Consider the following 16,177-nt stretch of genomic DNA (forward strand, 5'->3'; position numbering starts at 1 on the left):
AATAAGCGGGGAGTTCTTGCTCCATGACAAATTGTTTAAGTGCCCCTTGAAGCCTTGTGAATGTTTTTCCTGGTCTCAGATTATTGGATAAAAGCCTTTAGTCCCCCCCATCCCCCCACCACCAGTATCTTATAAAGATCAGTGGCACACTTAAAGTGATCAGGTAGTCTAAGTAATCCCATTTCCTCCCATCCATTACTGCACTTGGGGGGGTTGATCAACAGGGTGGAATGGCGAGACCAACCAAGGTTAGTTCTTGATAAAGTAGTATGATAACCCCACCATGAATTTACACATTACACCCACACAAATCTCACTTATGCAATTTTCAGTCACAAGATGCTCTCCTCCCACACATACTCCTTTTATAACTCATCAGTCTAAAGATTTGGTTGTCCGTTGTTTTCTATAGTACAGTGTTTGTCCCTGATAGTACAGTGTTTGCAGTGCTCAGTATATCATTCCTAACTGTGTCCAGTCCCAAACGCATCACCCTGATGAGTTCTCAGTGCCCTCTCTCTCCCAGCATGAGTAGGAGGGGTGCAATGCAGAGTGTGTTGCCATGCCACCAAGCCCGAGGGCCTTCCTCACTGGAGCCTCTCTGCAGGGACAAAGGAGGAGGCCCTCTGATTGGAGGTGGCCAAAAGCAGTGGATTTACAGTATGTCCCCATGTGAATAAGACATGCACCACTAGATACCCACTCATTTAGGCCCCAATCCGCTACAGTTACATAACCTGGGCAATCCCCCATTGATCACGGCCTTCAGCCTTTGTCTATGTGTTGTGCTATTTATCCCAGTCCTGGCGTTTCCATGACAACAAGTCAGTGGGATATCATTGATTCACAGGCTGTGTATTGTAACTGTATGTTATTGTGCTGTAATGGTCAATGCTGTGCTGTAATGGAATTATAGCCACCAGTGGTGCTCCCAGAGGCAACTCTCCTCTCTGGACAGAGCTATCCATCAGCAATGGGGAGAAAAGGGCACATTGCTGCTTGGTGTCATGGCTACAGTGTTGGAGTACACACTTCCCATCCACACACACAAATGCACACACACACACACACACTTAAAGATCCACACTAAATAGGACTGTCAACATAACCACTCTCACATTCAGTACATGCAGAAAAAACAAGCCCACACATACTTCCACTCACATACAGTACTATAAAAAGCCCTATGTATCTGTGACAAAACACTTTTATATACAGTTGAAGTCGGAAGTTTACATACACTTAGGTTGGAGTCATTCAAACTCGTTTTTCAACCACTCTACAAATTTCTTGTTAACAAACTATAGTTTTGGCAAGTCGGTTAGGACATCGCAGATTATTTCACTTATAATTCACTGTATCACAATTCCAGTGGGTCAGAAGTTTACATACACTATGTTGACTGTGCCTTTAAACAGCTTGGAAAATTCCAGAAAATGATGTCATGGCTTTAGAAGCTTCTGATAGGCTAATTTATATCATTTGAGTCAATTGTAGGTGTACCTGTGGATGTATTTCAATGCCTACCTTCAAACTCAATGCCTCTTTGCTTGACATCATGGGAAAATCAAAAGCAATCAGCCAAGACCTCAGTAAAAAAATGGTAGACCTCCACAAGTCTGGTTCATCCTTGGGAGCAATTTCCAAATGCCTGAAGGTACCACGTTAATCTGTACAAACAATAGTACGCAAGTATAAACACCATGGGACCACGCAGCCGTCATACCGCTCAGGAAGGAGACGTGTTCTGTCTCCTAGAGATGAACGTACTTTGGTGCGAAAAGTGCAAATCAATCCCAGAACAACAGCAAAGGACCTTGTGAAGATGCTGGAGGAAACAGGTACAAAAGTATCTATATCCACAGTAAAACGAGTCCTATATCGACATAACCTGAAAGGCTGCTCAGCAAGGAAGAAGCCACTGCTCCAAAACCGCCATAAAAAAGCTAGACTACGGTTTGCAACTGCATATGGGGACAAAGAACGTACTTTTTGGAGAAATGTCCTCTAGTCTGATTAAACAAAAATAGAACTGTTCGGCCATAATGACCATCGTTATGTTTGGAGGAAAATGGGGGTGGCTTGCAAGCCGAAGAACACCATCCCAACCGTGAAGCACGGGGGTGGCAGCATCATGCTGTGGGGGTGCTTTGCTGCAGGAGGGACTGGTGCACTTCACAAAATAGATGGCATCATGAGGAAGGAAAAGTATGTGGATATATTGAAGCAACATCTCAAGACATCAGTCAGGAAGTTAAAGCTTGGTCGCAAATGGGTCTTCCAAATGGACAATGACCCCAAGCATACTTCCAAAGCTGTGGCAAAATGGCTTAAGGACAACAAAGTCAAGGTATTGGAGTGGCCATCACAAAGCCCTGACCTCAATCCTATAGAAAATGTGTGGGCAGAACTGAAAAAGTGTGTGCGAGCAAGGAGGCCTACAAACCTGACTCAGTTACACCAGCTCTGTCAGGAGGAATGGGACAAAATTCACCCAACTTATTGTGGGAAGCTTGTGGAAGGCTACCCGAAACGTTTGACCCAGGTTAAACAATTTAAAGGCAATGCTACCAAATACTAATTGAGTGTATGTAAACTTCTGACCCACTGGGAATGTGATGAAATAAATAAAAGCTGAAATAAATCATGCTCTCTACTATTATTCTGACATTTCACATTTTTAAAATAAAGTGGTGATCCTAACTGACCTAAGACAGGGAATTTTTACTAGGATTAAATGTCAGGAATTGTGAAAAACTGAGTTTAAATGTATTTGGCTAAGGTGTATGTAAAGTTCCGACTTCAACTGTAAGTAAAGCTATACAAGTGACTAGTGGCCATTTTTCAGCCCATCAGGCAGGAGATCAACCTGTTGCAGATGTTAATAGTAACAGGCCTATATCCCCTCACCATGGAGAAACCCTCTGTAGTTCAGTAGTTTCTGACAGTGTGCATTGTTCAGTGTCCGGCATTCATGCTTATTCGTCTCCCACAGTCTATGCCATCACTGACACAAAGCCTTCCCACCAGGCACAGGCGTCAATTAAACTTCTATTCCACGTTGGTTCAATGTAATTTCATTGAAATGACATGGAAACAACGTTGATTCAACCAGTGTGAGCCCAGTTGGATGCCGCCTGAGGGCCAGCATTTCATTACCAGTCATTCTGTTAAAGGTCCTCACTGAAAGCCCCATCTGATTGCATCAACATAGAACCAGCTCCAATTGAGTGAGGAGGCAGAGGAGAGCAGGTTGATATTTATTGTCATGAGTCTTGTCCTGGAGGCAGAACTGAGCGAGTTCCGCTAGATGGGCCAGCTGCAAAGTCAAAATTGGCTATATCGTAAAAATTCATGAAAACAAGCTTTTAGGTCTTAATTCAAGGTTAGGCATTACAGTTAACAGTGTGGTTAGGGTAAGGTTTAAAATCACATTTTGTAGCTGTGCCAGCACTCTACAGAGCTGCCTCCAGGCCAGGGCAAGATTCATGACAACTTGCTAGAGAAGAGGCCCCTGACAACTTGCTAGAGAAGAGGCCCCTGACCATTCCTTGTAAGTGGAAGTATGTGTATGTGACCAATAAAATGTGATTTGATTTAAAGGAGAGGATAAAGTGTTGAACATAAGCAGCTCTTAGAGAGCTTACTGACTGGCCTACTGAGCATGCTCTTAGAGAGCTTACTGACTGGCCTACTGAGCGTGCTTAGCGACCGCAAACGCATAACAATATATTCTCAGTCACCCTTGGGAGTGATATTATGTTATATTCAGTCAAATATTGTAGTTATATCGTAAGAACTGTAAATGTACTGACCATCTTATTTTAATTTTGAGTAATGCAGTGATATTCCGCTCAGATGCCCTCTGGTTTGATGCCAAGAGGAGGCGGGTGGAGGCAGAGAGAGAGAAAGACAGGAGAGGAGAGAAAGACAGGAGCAGAGAGAAAGACAGGAGAGGAGAGAAAGACAGGAGAGGAGAGAAAGACAGGAGCAGAGAGAAAGACAGGAGAGGAGAGAAAGACAGGAAAGGAGAGAAAGACAGGAGAGGAGAGAAAGACAGGAGTGGAGAGAGGAAAAAGGAGAGGAGTGATCAGAGCAGAGCGGCACCATGCACCCAGCCCACCCACTCTTCACTCAGCGGTGCACAGCGTCTGAAATCAGGCGTAGAATCTCTGTCCCCTCAACCTCTTGTCTCTGCTCTTCTCTCCTCCACCTCTTTCTCCTCCTCCTCTTTCACACACAGGCCACTTCCACGGCAACCAACAGAGCCAACTCGCACCAGTGGCCATGGTAACCACACTATGTGGGAAGGGTTTCAGAGAAACTAGGCTGCGTTTACACAGGCAGCCCAACATTGTAGTCATTTAGCAGACGCTCTTATCCAGAACGACTTATAGTTAGTGCAATCATCTTACGATAGCTAGGTGGGACAACTACATATCACAGGCATAGAAAGTAAATGTTTCCTCAATAAAGTAGCTATCAGTAGAGTCAGCGCTAGAAGGAGGAGGAGGATTATTTAAGATACTGTTTGAAGAGGTAGGGTTTCAGATGTTTTTGGAAGATGGGCAATTATTATCCCATCTCTGTGTTCACCTTTCTCTCTACATTACCATACGGGGGGGGGGACATCACCAACACGTCACTTCACCTGTTGTTGAGTATGTGCTGAGAGGAAATGGTTGCTAAGCAACCCGCACAAGTTTCTCGTAACAGTTCAAATTTACAGTGATTTCATGGTGGGGGCAGTGTTAATAAAGCTGAGAATATATATTGTGTCACCTTGCTCAAGCTATCATTTGAATATATTTTGCTTAATAAAGTCTACTGTGCGAAAAAAAGATTCCCACAAGTTTCCTGTGCTGGAAAATATGTGGAATATTGACAAGTCCTTTGTTCTTTCTCAAGTGTGACCTAATGCAAACAAATGTTCTAGTAATGCGGTTCAGACTACAGAAAGGCATAACCAACCCTATGTTAGGTTGATCGATTGCTTTGAGAGAGGTGATGATTAATTCCTATTCGCTGTTGAACATGGCTGTGCCTGTTCACTATGGTGTCTGGTGTCTGAATGGAAATACCCTATGTCATCATGAACACTGCTGCCTCCTTAAGCTGACCAGATCCAATTCTGCCAGAGAGAATTCTGGGACCCCCTCAAGGTCATCCAGAAAAGTTCCTTTGAGAAGTAGCTTAACATGGTTTTAACTAAGTAGAAACAGTGGTGGTCTTTTCAAATAAGATATCTATCTATACAAGAAGTGTTTTAGAGCACATCAACACACTTTTCATCTAGTCGGCTTGGGGATTCGAACCAGTGACCTGACAGTTACTGGCCCAACGCTCTTAACCGTTAGACTACCTGCTTCCCTTTCTGTCTTAACCAAGTGGTAAGGTATGGTAACAACATCAATGCAGTGGTCCTCAATTGGACTTAATCATGGACTTCATTGTTTTGTGATACAGCTGTGGGACTAGGATTGCATGGTCAGCCCCCTCCTGTATTCCCTGTTCACCCATGACTGCGTGGCCATGCACGCCTCTAACTCAATCATCAAGTTTGCAAACGTGGTAGGCCTGATTACCAACAATGACGACACAGCCTACAGGGAGGGGGTGAGGGCCCTGGCGGAGTGGTGCCAGGAAAATAACCTCTCAATCAACGTCAACAAAATGAAGGAGCTGATCATGGACTTCAGGAGAGGGAGCACGCCCCCATCCACATCGACGTGGCCTCAGTGGAGAGGGTGAAAAGCTTCAAGTTCCCCGGCGTGAAGATCACTGACAATCTGAAATGGTCCATCCACAACAGCGCCTCTTCAACCTCAGGAGGCAGAAGAAATTCAGCTTGGCCCCTAAGATCCTCACAAACTTCTACAGATGCACCATTGAGAGCATCCTGTCGGGCTGTATCACCGCATCATACAGCAACTGTACCGTCCGCAACCGCAGGGCTCTCCAGAGGGAGGTGCGGTTAGCCCAACCCATCACCGGGGACACACTGCCTGCCGTCCAGGACATCTACAGCACCTGGTGTCACAGGAAGGCCAAGAAGATCATCAAGGACCTCAACCATCCAAGCCATGGCCTGTTCACCCCACTACCATCTAGAAGGCGGAGACAGTAGAGGTGCATCAAAGCTGGGACCAAGAGACTGAAAACAGCTTCTATCTCCAGGCCTGTTAAACAGTCACCACTAGCCGGCCTCCGCCCAGTACCCTGCCCTGAACTTTAGTCACTGTTACTAGCCGGCTACCACCCGATACTCAACCCTGCAGAGACTGTTGCCATATGTACATAGTCATTTGAATAATATTTACATACTGTTTTACTGTCCATATGTATATACTGTATTCTAGTTAAGGCCTATCCTATATAACTACTGCTGTACACACCTTTTCTATTCATATACTGTCCATAATGTCTATACACACCAACATATACATATATATTTATATTCTGGACTCTGACATTTCTCGTTGTAATATTTCTATATTTCTTAATTCCTTTCTTTATATTTTGGGGATTTGTATGTATTGTTTTGTATTGTTAAGTATTACTGCAATGTTAGAGCTAGGAACATTAGCATTTCGCTGCACCCGCAATAACATCTGCCACCAATTACATTTGATTTGATTTGAGAGCAACATCCACCATAGAGCCCAACAGTGGCTTGTCTGAGTCCTCCTGTCACTGACTCCACAGCAGGGAGGAAGATCTACTGCCTGCTGGACAGTTTCAGGACTACAGCCAAGATTGCTTTCCCTGTAAACACACTATCATGAGAACCGTACCTCGATCCAACACAGATGTGAGTTACAAACGTTCCCTTTCCCTCCATATTTGTTAAAAGTATAGACGGCCTACTGTAAATTCTGTGAAAATACTTGAAAAAATGATGAGCATGACAATGTCTGAATAAGTTACTAATGAGAAGGGAAGGTGCCTTCAGACTCCATATAATTCACTACATATGATGAGGTTGGCCCTGTCTATTCAGACCCTTCAGTGCGCACACGCACACATGCCCCATGGGAGGAAACGGGATGTCCTGACCCGAGCTTGTCTGACTCTCTCAACTCCAGATGTTGGAAGCAGAGCCTGCTTATCAGAACCAGAGAAAATGTGAAAATTGTGTTTTAAACCAAATTGCCATGGTTCTGATCCTCTGTCCAGAGCTATGCCCCATAGCACTGAGCATGAACAAATACCTGACTCTCCTGCACTAACAATGACTCCCACCAGGCACAGACGTCAATTCAACGTCTATTCCACGTTGGTTCAACGTAATTTAATTGAAATGACGTGGAAACAATGTTGATTCAACCAGTGCTGGGCTACAGACAGTGTACTCTTCTAGTGGACTCATTTGTTGAGTTGTTATACTACTGTATTTTTAACAGTTTTCTACTATATTTGTGCCATACAAAACAAGTATGGTGGGAAGCTTGAAAACGTATTGTGACCCTGTCAGGGAGTTGCTTTGTGTACATGGTGTTTTCTGTTATTTAACAGGCTCTAAGAGACAGTCCATTACTTTACAGTACTTGTGCCTCATAGGAAGTTGGTGGCACCTTAATTGGGGAGAACGGGCTCATCTTAATGGCTGGAATGGAATTAATGGAATAGTATCGAACTCATCAAACACATGGTGTTTCATGCCATTCTATTCATTCCATTCCAGCCATTATTATAAGCCGTCCTCCCCTCAGCAGCCTCCTGTGCTGTACCTCATTCACATGTTTAGGATTTCAGTGTTCTCTCTATGACTATTTACTTCACTAAAATGATGGGTATACATTCTCTAATATCTTCAATGTCTCTCTCTATTTTGATAGAGAATAGAGAATAAACAAAAAGGCTAATTAAGACATATTTTGATTTTATTTTATGTTGTATTCTAGGCTGCCTGTATTGCCTTGTCGGTTGTTATATACAGTAACACAGTATTTTATTGGGGGAGGCAGGTAGCTTAGCTGTTAAGAGCTTTGGGCCAGTAACTGAAAGGTTGCTGGCCCCGTGTAGCTCAGTTGGTAGAGCATGGCGCTTGCAATGCCAGGGTTGTGGGTTTGATTCCCACAGGGGGCCAGTATGAAAATGTATGCACACACTAACTGTAAGTCGCTCTGGATAAGAGCATCTGCTAAATGACTAAAATGTAAAATGGTTCGAATCCCCGACCTGACTAGGTAAAAAATCTATTGATGTGCCCTTGAGCAAGGCATGTAACCCTAATTGCTCCTGTAAGTCGAGTGTCTGCGAACATGTAATGTAAATGAATAATTTCTCTATATAACAATCTCTATTTGACTTTATGATGAAACAATCTAGTCTTCCAAGAATTTCCACAAAGCATTTCCAATGTGTCTACACCAATGTGTTTAGGACACACGATTTTCTTCGGCTTGAGCTTTCACCAGTCTTGATTTAATTTAATTTATTAATTCTCAGCTGGTTGATACAAGTGCAAATGTATGTAAAATGCTACATTTAATTAAATAGCTATGCTGACACTGCATAGTATACAGTGGCAGCATAGAGATACAGACCGCAATAACGTCCCACTTCTAATTTCAAACGGCTCTGTGGAGATGTTGGACGCATTCCTCTGCTCAGACGTTGTTGACGTCTGCAAGATTTTACAACGCCTGGACAGGGATTTTAAGTATCAGTTAACAATATGTTATAGCAATCTGTCAGTCGATGACACAGTACATGACGTGGCACGCAACCATTGGTTGATGCAAGCAACGTCTGAGCAGGGGAACGCGACCACTGATGAGGTAGCCCTGCGCAGAACCCACTTCGTGCATGAGACCTTGCGGACGAAATCTCCGCCCATTATCGAGATTGTGCTGCAGTTGGCGGTGCTGTTGCAGCAAGGAAGGAGGAGAGGAGGACTCCATCAGGATTCTGCGTTTTTCTCGTCCAGTGACTGGCTACGTGCTGTTTGCAGGCTTCTCCGCAGTGAAGTTCATTGCGAAATTGTTGATTGGTAAGTTTGTGCAATTATTTTATTGAGATAGAATATTGGCTTGGTGCTCTTCTCGGTGATCGAGACTACGCTCCGGAACGCTGTAGACAGATTACCCTGCGATAAGAATGGTTTAATTGTATCTAGTTAGAATCAATTACTGTTGCAAAAATTGTGGAACCGGACGGATCTTTTTCTATCAACGTTGCTAGGGATGCAATCAGATTTTGAAGCTAGTTCATGTTTCTGTTTCAAGTTGTTTTTGCTTGGAACACTATCAGATTTATATTGTATTTTTGAAGCATTGTGTTTTTCCAAAGGCCATTCATTCAGAGTTTCTAATCTGTAGGCTACTTAGTTCGCAGTTACACATTGCGCCATGTTAATATGGAGGTTTGAGAATGTATATAACGGTATACACACAGGAGCCTACTGCTCTTTGAAGAGATGCAGGCGAGGCCACCCTTGTTTGTAGACACATTGCTATGATGATTTCAAACCAAACACTGATAACTTGCGACAGTCAAAGCAAAATTCTGGAATTTATTGTATTAAATGTGCGTAATGATATTGACTTACAATTACATCTAGGTGCCGTCTGTATAACTTGAAGCCATTATGTAATCAGATAGGAGATGCATGTATCCCTCGCTGTAGGCCAATGTCACGCGGAGTCTGTGCTCCCCGCTACATGTGGCTCGAGGCTACTCTTTAATGTTTACGGCGAGTTGAAAACATTCAGTGACGTCATGTCATTGGCACAATTTAAATCACACCCTAACTGCTGAAACGAGCGTTTGGTGGCTAAGTCCCCATTTGCCTCACATCTTCACATGTTTATGCCAAACGGCATGTCACTATTGAGCAAGGTGGGCTTTGAAGCCTTTTAATTAGTTACGAACGCCTTGTGATTATGAGATATCCATGGCATGGGCTTTGCTGGCCCGAGTGGCACTAACAGTCGTGATGCAGGAGAGTTTGGTGATAAGTCATTGCTCTGCTGCAGCGTCTACACTGAGTGTACAAAACATTAGGAACACCTGCTATTTCCATGACATAGACTGACCAGGTGAAAGCTATGATCCCTTATTGATGTTACTTCAATCAGTGTAGATGAAGGGGAGGAGACAGGTTAAAGAAGGATTTTTAAGCCTTGAGACATGGATTGTGTATGTGTGCCATTCAGAGGGTGAATGGGCAAGACAAAATATATACACAATGTGGCCAAAAGTATGTTGAACATCTCATTTAAAAAAATCATGAGCATTAATATGGAGTTGTTACCCCTTTGCTGCTGGAACAGCCTCCACTCTTCTGGCTTTCCACTATATGTTGGAACATTAGTGAGGTCGGGCACTGATGTTGGGCGATTAAGCCTGGCTCGCAGTCGGCGTTCCAATTCATGTTAAGGTGTTTGATGGGGTTGAGGACAGGGCTCTGTGCAGGCCAGTCAAGTTCTTCCACACCGATCTCGACAAACCATTTTTGTATTGACCTCGCTTTGAGCATGGGGACATTGTCATGCTGAAACAGGAAAGGGCCTTCCCCAAACTGTTGCCACAAAGTTGGAAGCACAGAATCGTCTAGAATGTCATTGTATGCTGTACAGTTAAGATTTCACTTCACTGGAATTAAGGGGCCTAGCCCGAACCATGAAAAATGGCCCCAGACCATTATTCCTCCTCCACCAAACTTTACAGTTGGCACTATGCATTTGGGCAGGTAGCGTTCTCCTGGCATCCGCCAAACCCAGATTTGTCTGTTGGACTGCCAAATGGTGAAGCGTGATTCATCACTCCAGAGAACGCATTTCCACTGCTCCAGAGTCCAATGGTGGCGAGCTTTACACCACTCCAGCCGACACTTGGCATTGCACATGGTGACCTTAGGCTTGTGTGCGGCTGCTCGGCAATGGAAACCCATTTCATGAAGCTCCCGACAAACAGTTCTTGTGCTGACGTTGCTTCCAGAGGCAGTTGAAAGTCACTGAGCTCTTCAGTACGGGCCATTCTACTGCCAATGTTTGTCTCTGGAGATTGCATGGCGGTGTGCTCTATTTTATACACGTCAGCAACGGGTATGGCTGAAATAGCGGAATCCACTAATTTGAAGGGATGTCCACATACTTTTGGGTTACTTTTGTGTAAGTGCCTTTGAACGGGGTATGGTATTAGGTACCAGGCGCACCGGTTTGTGTGAAGAACTGCAACGCTGCTGGGTTTTTCACTCTCAACAGTTTCCCGTGTGTATCAAGAATGGTCCACCACCCAAAGGCATCCAGCCACCTTGACAGAACTGTGGGAAACATTGGAGTCAACATGGGCCAGCATCCCTGTGGAATGCTTCCGACACTTTGTAGAGTCCATGCCCTGATGAATTGAGGCTGTTCAGAGGGCAAAAGGAGGTGCAACTCAATATTAGGAAGGTGTTCCTAATGTTTTGTACACTCAGTGTATATTTGCCTCTTGCTATTGAATATTAATGTCAATATTTACCACATCATTTCACAAACCCTCGTGCCCTTTTAGAGTATTGGATACTGCTCTATTCAGCAATCCAAGAGGAAACGGTGACACACACATACTGTACAAGTCCATAGCCTAGTCACGTTCTTTGCTCAGTTTTTAGGACGACTGGCATCGCAGGCCATTAGGTTTGTGTGCTGGTTCGGATTGTGCTCTAGCATGAGTGTGACTGTGGTTAGAATGATCAAAGAGTCTCTCCATTTTCAATTCAAAGGGCTTTATTGGTATGGGAAACCTATGTTTACATTCCCAAAGCAAGTGAAATAGATCATGGACAAAAGTGAAATAAACAATAACAAATGAACAGTAAACATTACACTCACAAAAGTTCCAAAGGAATAAAGACATTTCAAATGTCATATTATGGCTATATACAGTGTTGTAACAATGTGCAAATAGTTAAAGTAGAAAAGGGAAAATACATTTACAATGGTGTTTGTTCTTCACTGGTTGCCCTTCCTTCACTGGTTGCCCTGTGATGGTACACTGTGGCATTTCACCCAATATATATATGGGAGTTTATCAAATTTGGATTTGTTTTCGAATTCTTTGTAAGTCTGTGTAATCTGAGGGAAATATGTGTCTCTAATATGGTCATACATTTGGCAGGAGGTTAGGAAGTGCAGCTCAGTTTCCACCTCATTTTGTGGGCAGTGTGCACATAGCCTGTCTTCTCTTGAGAGCCAGGTCTGCCTACGGCGGCCTTTCTCAATAGCAAGGCTATGCTCAGTGAGTCTGTACATAGTCAAAGTTTTCCTTAATTTTGGGTCAGTCACAGTGGTCAGGTATTCTGCCACTGTGTACTCTCTGTTTAGGGCCAAATAGCATTCTAGTCTGCTTTGTTTTTTTATTAATTATTTCCAATGTGTCAAGTAATTATCTTTTGTTTTCTCATGATTTGGTTGGGTCTAATTGTGTTGCTGTCCTGGGGCTCTGTTTGTGTTTGTGAACAGAGCCCCAGGACCAGCTTGCTTAGGTGACTCTTCTCCAGGTTCATCTCTCAGTAGGTGATGGCTTTGTTATGGAAGGTTTGGGAATCGCTTCCTTTTAGGTGGTTGTAGAATTTAACATCTCTCTTCTGGATTTTGATAATTAGCAGGTATCGGTCTAATTATGCTGCATGCATTATTTGGTGTTTTACGTTATACACTGAGGATATTTTTGCAGCATGCAGTCTCAATTGGGTGTTTGTCCCATTTTGTGAATTCTTGGTTGGTGAGCGGACCCCAGACCTCACAACCATAAAGGGCAACGGGTTCTATAACTGATTCAAGTATTTGTAACCAGATCCTAATTGGTATGTCAAATTGTATGTTCCTTTTGATGGTGTAGAAGGCCCTTCTTGCCTTTTCTCTCAGATCGTTCACAGCTTTGTGGAAGTTACCTGTGGCGTTGATGTTTAGGCCAAGGGCTCACAACAGTGTCTAGATGGAATTTGTATTTGTGGTCCTGGCAACTGGACCTTTTTTGGAAAACCATTAGTTTTGTCTTACTGAGATATACTGTCAGGGCCCAGGTCTGACAGAATCTGTGCAGAAGATCTAGGTGCTGCTGTAGGCCCTCCTTGGTTGGTGACAGAAGCACCAGATCATCAGCAAACAGTAGACATTTGACTTCATGTTCTAGTAGTGTGAGGCCGGGTGCTGCAGACTGTTCTAGCGCCCTCGCCAATTTGTTGATATATATGTGTTGAAGAGGGTGGGGCTCAAGCTGCATCCCTGTCTCACCCCACGGCCCTGTGGAATGAAGTGTTTTTTTTCTCTCTCTCTCTTTCTCTCTATTCTCTCTCTCTTTCTCTTTCTCTCTCTCTATCCTCTCTCTTGTTTTCTGCCTATGTACCAGGCCAGTATCTGTGGGAAAGTTCATTTTGCATGGCCCAGGGCCCCGGGTGGGTGGTGATTTCACTTAAGGACCAATGGAATGGTCTAAAATGTTCAAACTTCGCCCACCCGGGGCACCGGGCCATGCAAAACGAACTCGCCCTGTGTCGTCACAGTAATTAGTGCAGAGTAGTGTTCACACATTTTCCCACTGGGGGAATCCTGTTAACCTCTCACAGAGGCTTATTGTCTTGTGAAGTGATGGGTGTTTGTTTACTGAAGGAGGAACACTTATTTTCTAGCTCTCTGGGAGGACTGAGGAAAGCTCATTGTACTGAAAGAGAACTTGAACTTCGTGGCAGACAAGCAGGCAGGTGATGTCTATTTTCAGGAATGAGGCCAGCCTGCCCTGCAGTGAGAACCTGTTCTCTGTCCTCTCCCTTCTCTCCCTCTCTGCAATCCAGGGAATGAGATTCTACTTTTGGTTGGGTCTGTTCTGGGTCTGTCCTTTTTAAAGGGGCAATCTGTAGTTACTACATCCATTTTTAGACTTATAAATTAATGATATGTACCCATTGATTCTTGAAGAATATAACTTATAAATGCCTCATAAGCTTAGGTCAACTGTCGTACACCATCAGAACTCAACATATACGCTTTTTTTACTCCAATGTTTGTAAACAAAGTAAATGTAAATTAACACTAATATAGCCTGAAAACAACATGATTAAAACTATAGTTTTGATATCATGGATGGTCAGTCCTTGCATCCATAGCTCTGTCTATGAATCTGAGTGGTTACATTGCTCCAGACCTTCCCTCAGCTTCTTACCCAAACGGGGGTAGGTAGAACCCTTTGTTTTAACTGCTGATTCCCCTTTAGATCTTTGCTCTTGTTAACTTTTGGTTCCTGTTTTTGTTTTATGACACAGATCAAAAGAAAAATATGTCACAGGATCTGAAATAGACTCTGTTTCATGGAATAGTTATTGTTGTCTTACACAGGTTTATATACATCTCCAATGTCACAGTGCTCCTTTCAAGTCAATTCAACACAGAATTTCCCTGTGAGAGGGTTAGGCCTGACCTGTATATCCCCACTGTAGCGCCTCCATCTCTGGGACCCCTGGTCTGCTGAGCTGATTGCTCTCCTATGGGTGAGAATGGCTGTGGAGGCTGGGGTCACCTTGCCTGGTGGAAACCTCTCTGGCTCTTCATCCACAAGGCTGTAAGTGGGTTGGAGTCCCATCAGGGAGGGGAAAGGAGGCAGGGGCAGAAAGCTGCCAGCAGGAAATGGAACGGTGCGACAGAGAACTGCTGCGTTTTCCCAGCACAGCCCTGGCTAAATATAGACCACTCTGTTTCATCCAGAAACATATTCTCTCTGTCTCTGTCTCTGTCTGTCTCTGTCTGTCTCTGTCTGTCTCTGTCTCTCTCTGTCTCTCTGTCTCTGTCTCTGTCTCTGTCTCTGTCTCTGTCTCTGTCTCTGTCTCTGTCTCTGTCTGTCTCTGTCTGTCTCTGTCTCTGTCGCTCTCTCGCTCTCTCAACTTGAGATATCTGTGGCATTGTTGTGTGACAAAACTGCACATTTTAGAGTGGCCTTTTATTGTCCCAGCACAAGGTGCACCTGTGTATTGATCATGCTGTTTAATCATCTTCTTGATATGCCACACCTGTCAGGTGGATGGCTTATCTTGGCAAAGGAAAAATGCTCACTAACATGGATGTAAACACATTTTGCACAACATTTGAGAGAACATTTCTGGGATCTGGGATCTAAATGTATGACCTCCAAGGCATTGGTAATGTGTGTGTCTTTGAGAGAATGTAATGTACGTTTTTTGGGGCTTTTGAGTTCTGCCTTTTGCTAATGGGGAAACTCGAGAGGGGGAGCGAGAAGGGGGAGTCTGCGAAATGACCTTCTCTGGGATTACTTTAATTTGATTTGCATGTGGCCAAAGGCGTGTCTGTTACTCACACTGTTAGCTGTGACACTACACACAGGCTGTGAGCATGTGGTGTTTTATGCACAGAAAGTGGTGGATGCTCGCATTCCAAATAAATGAAAAGTTCTGTTAAAAACTCCCAGATGTCTCTGTCTCTCTCTGTCTCTCGCTCTCTCGCTCTTTCCCCCCCCCCCCCATTGGACGTTTTAGTTTAAGAGATGGATAGTTTCTCTCTCTCTACCTCGTCTCTGGTGGACATGTCTGTATAAATGGAGAGATCAGAGTTCATTGTTGAAAGTTGTACCTCTGTGTCTTCTCCTGTCCTTTACCTCAAGGTCTTTGGCATCCATTTATTTTATTGCCAAGAGCAGTTAAGCCTAGTAGACTCCCGAGTGGCGCAGTGGTCTAAGGCACTGCATCGCAGTGCTAGCTGTGTCACTAGAGATCCTGGTTCGAGTCCAGGCTCTGTCGCAGCCGGCCACGACCGGGAGACCCATGGGCGGCGCACAATTGGTCCAGCGTCGTCCAAGGTAGGGGAGGTTTTGGCCGGCAGGGATGTGGGTTCGTTTCCCACGGGGGGCCAGTATGAAAAAAAAAAAAAAAAACAGTTGTCTGGATAAAAACGTCTGCTAAATGACTAAAATGTAAAATGTAGTTTATTTCCCACCACCACCATTTTTATCATACCATTCTTCGCAGTACAGAGATGACGTTTTCCCCTTTCTGTTTACACTCTGCCGTACACAGAACCTGTGTGAGGCTTGTTAAAAATCTCCAGTGCTGATCCTGGTTTGCCTCACGTTGTGTGTACAACCACGGTGATCTTTGTGAGGCCCAGGGATGACCTCAGCTGGGTTCAGTCTGACTACTACAGTTGTACCCATGGTGTCATCTATTCTAAACAACCGTTTA

The 16,177-nt window shown here is 44.1% G+C and overlaps 1 protein-coding gene across 1 annotated transcript in view; it reads left to right on the forward strand.

The window, feature by feature from the left end:
- The first annotated feature begins 8,827 nt into the window (after positions 1-8,827).
- LOC121553365 (spectrin beta chain, non-erythrocytic 1) overlaps positions 8,828-16,177 on the forward strand; it is a 107,877-nt gene continuing 100,527 nt past the window's right edge. Inside the window, exon 1 of the mRNA XM_041866419.2 lies at positions 8,828-8,995. The gene's annotated coding sequence lies outside the window, so the exon portion shown is untranslated. The remainder of the gene's footprint in view (positions 8,996-16,177) is intronic.

This window comes from Coregonus clupeaformis, chromosome 37 (genome assembly GCF_020615455.1).
Source record: "Coregonus clupeaformis isolate EN_2021a chromosome 37, ASM2061545v1, whole genome shotgun sequence".
Classification (NCBI taxonomy): Eukaryota; Metazoa; Chordata; class Actinopteri; order Salmoniformes; family Salmonidae; genus Coregonus; species Coregonus clupeaformis.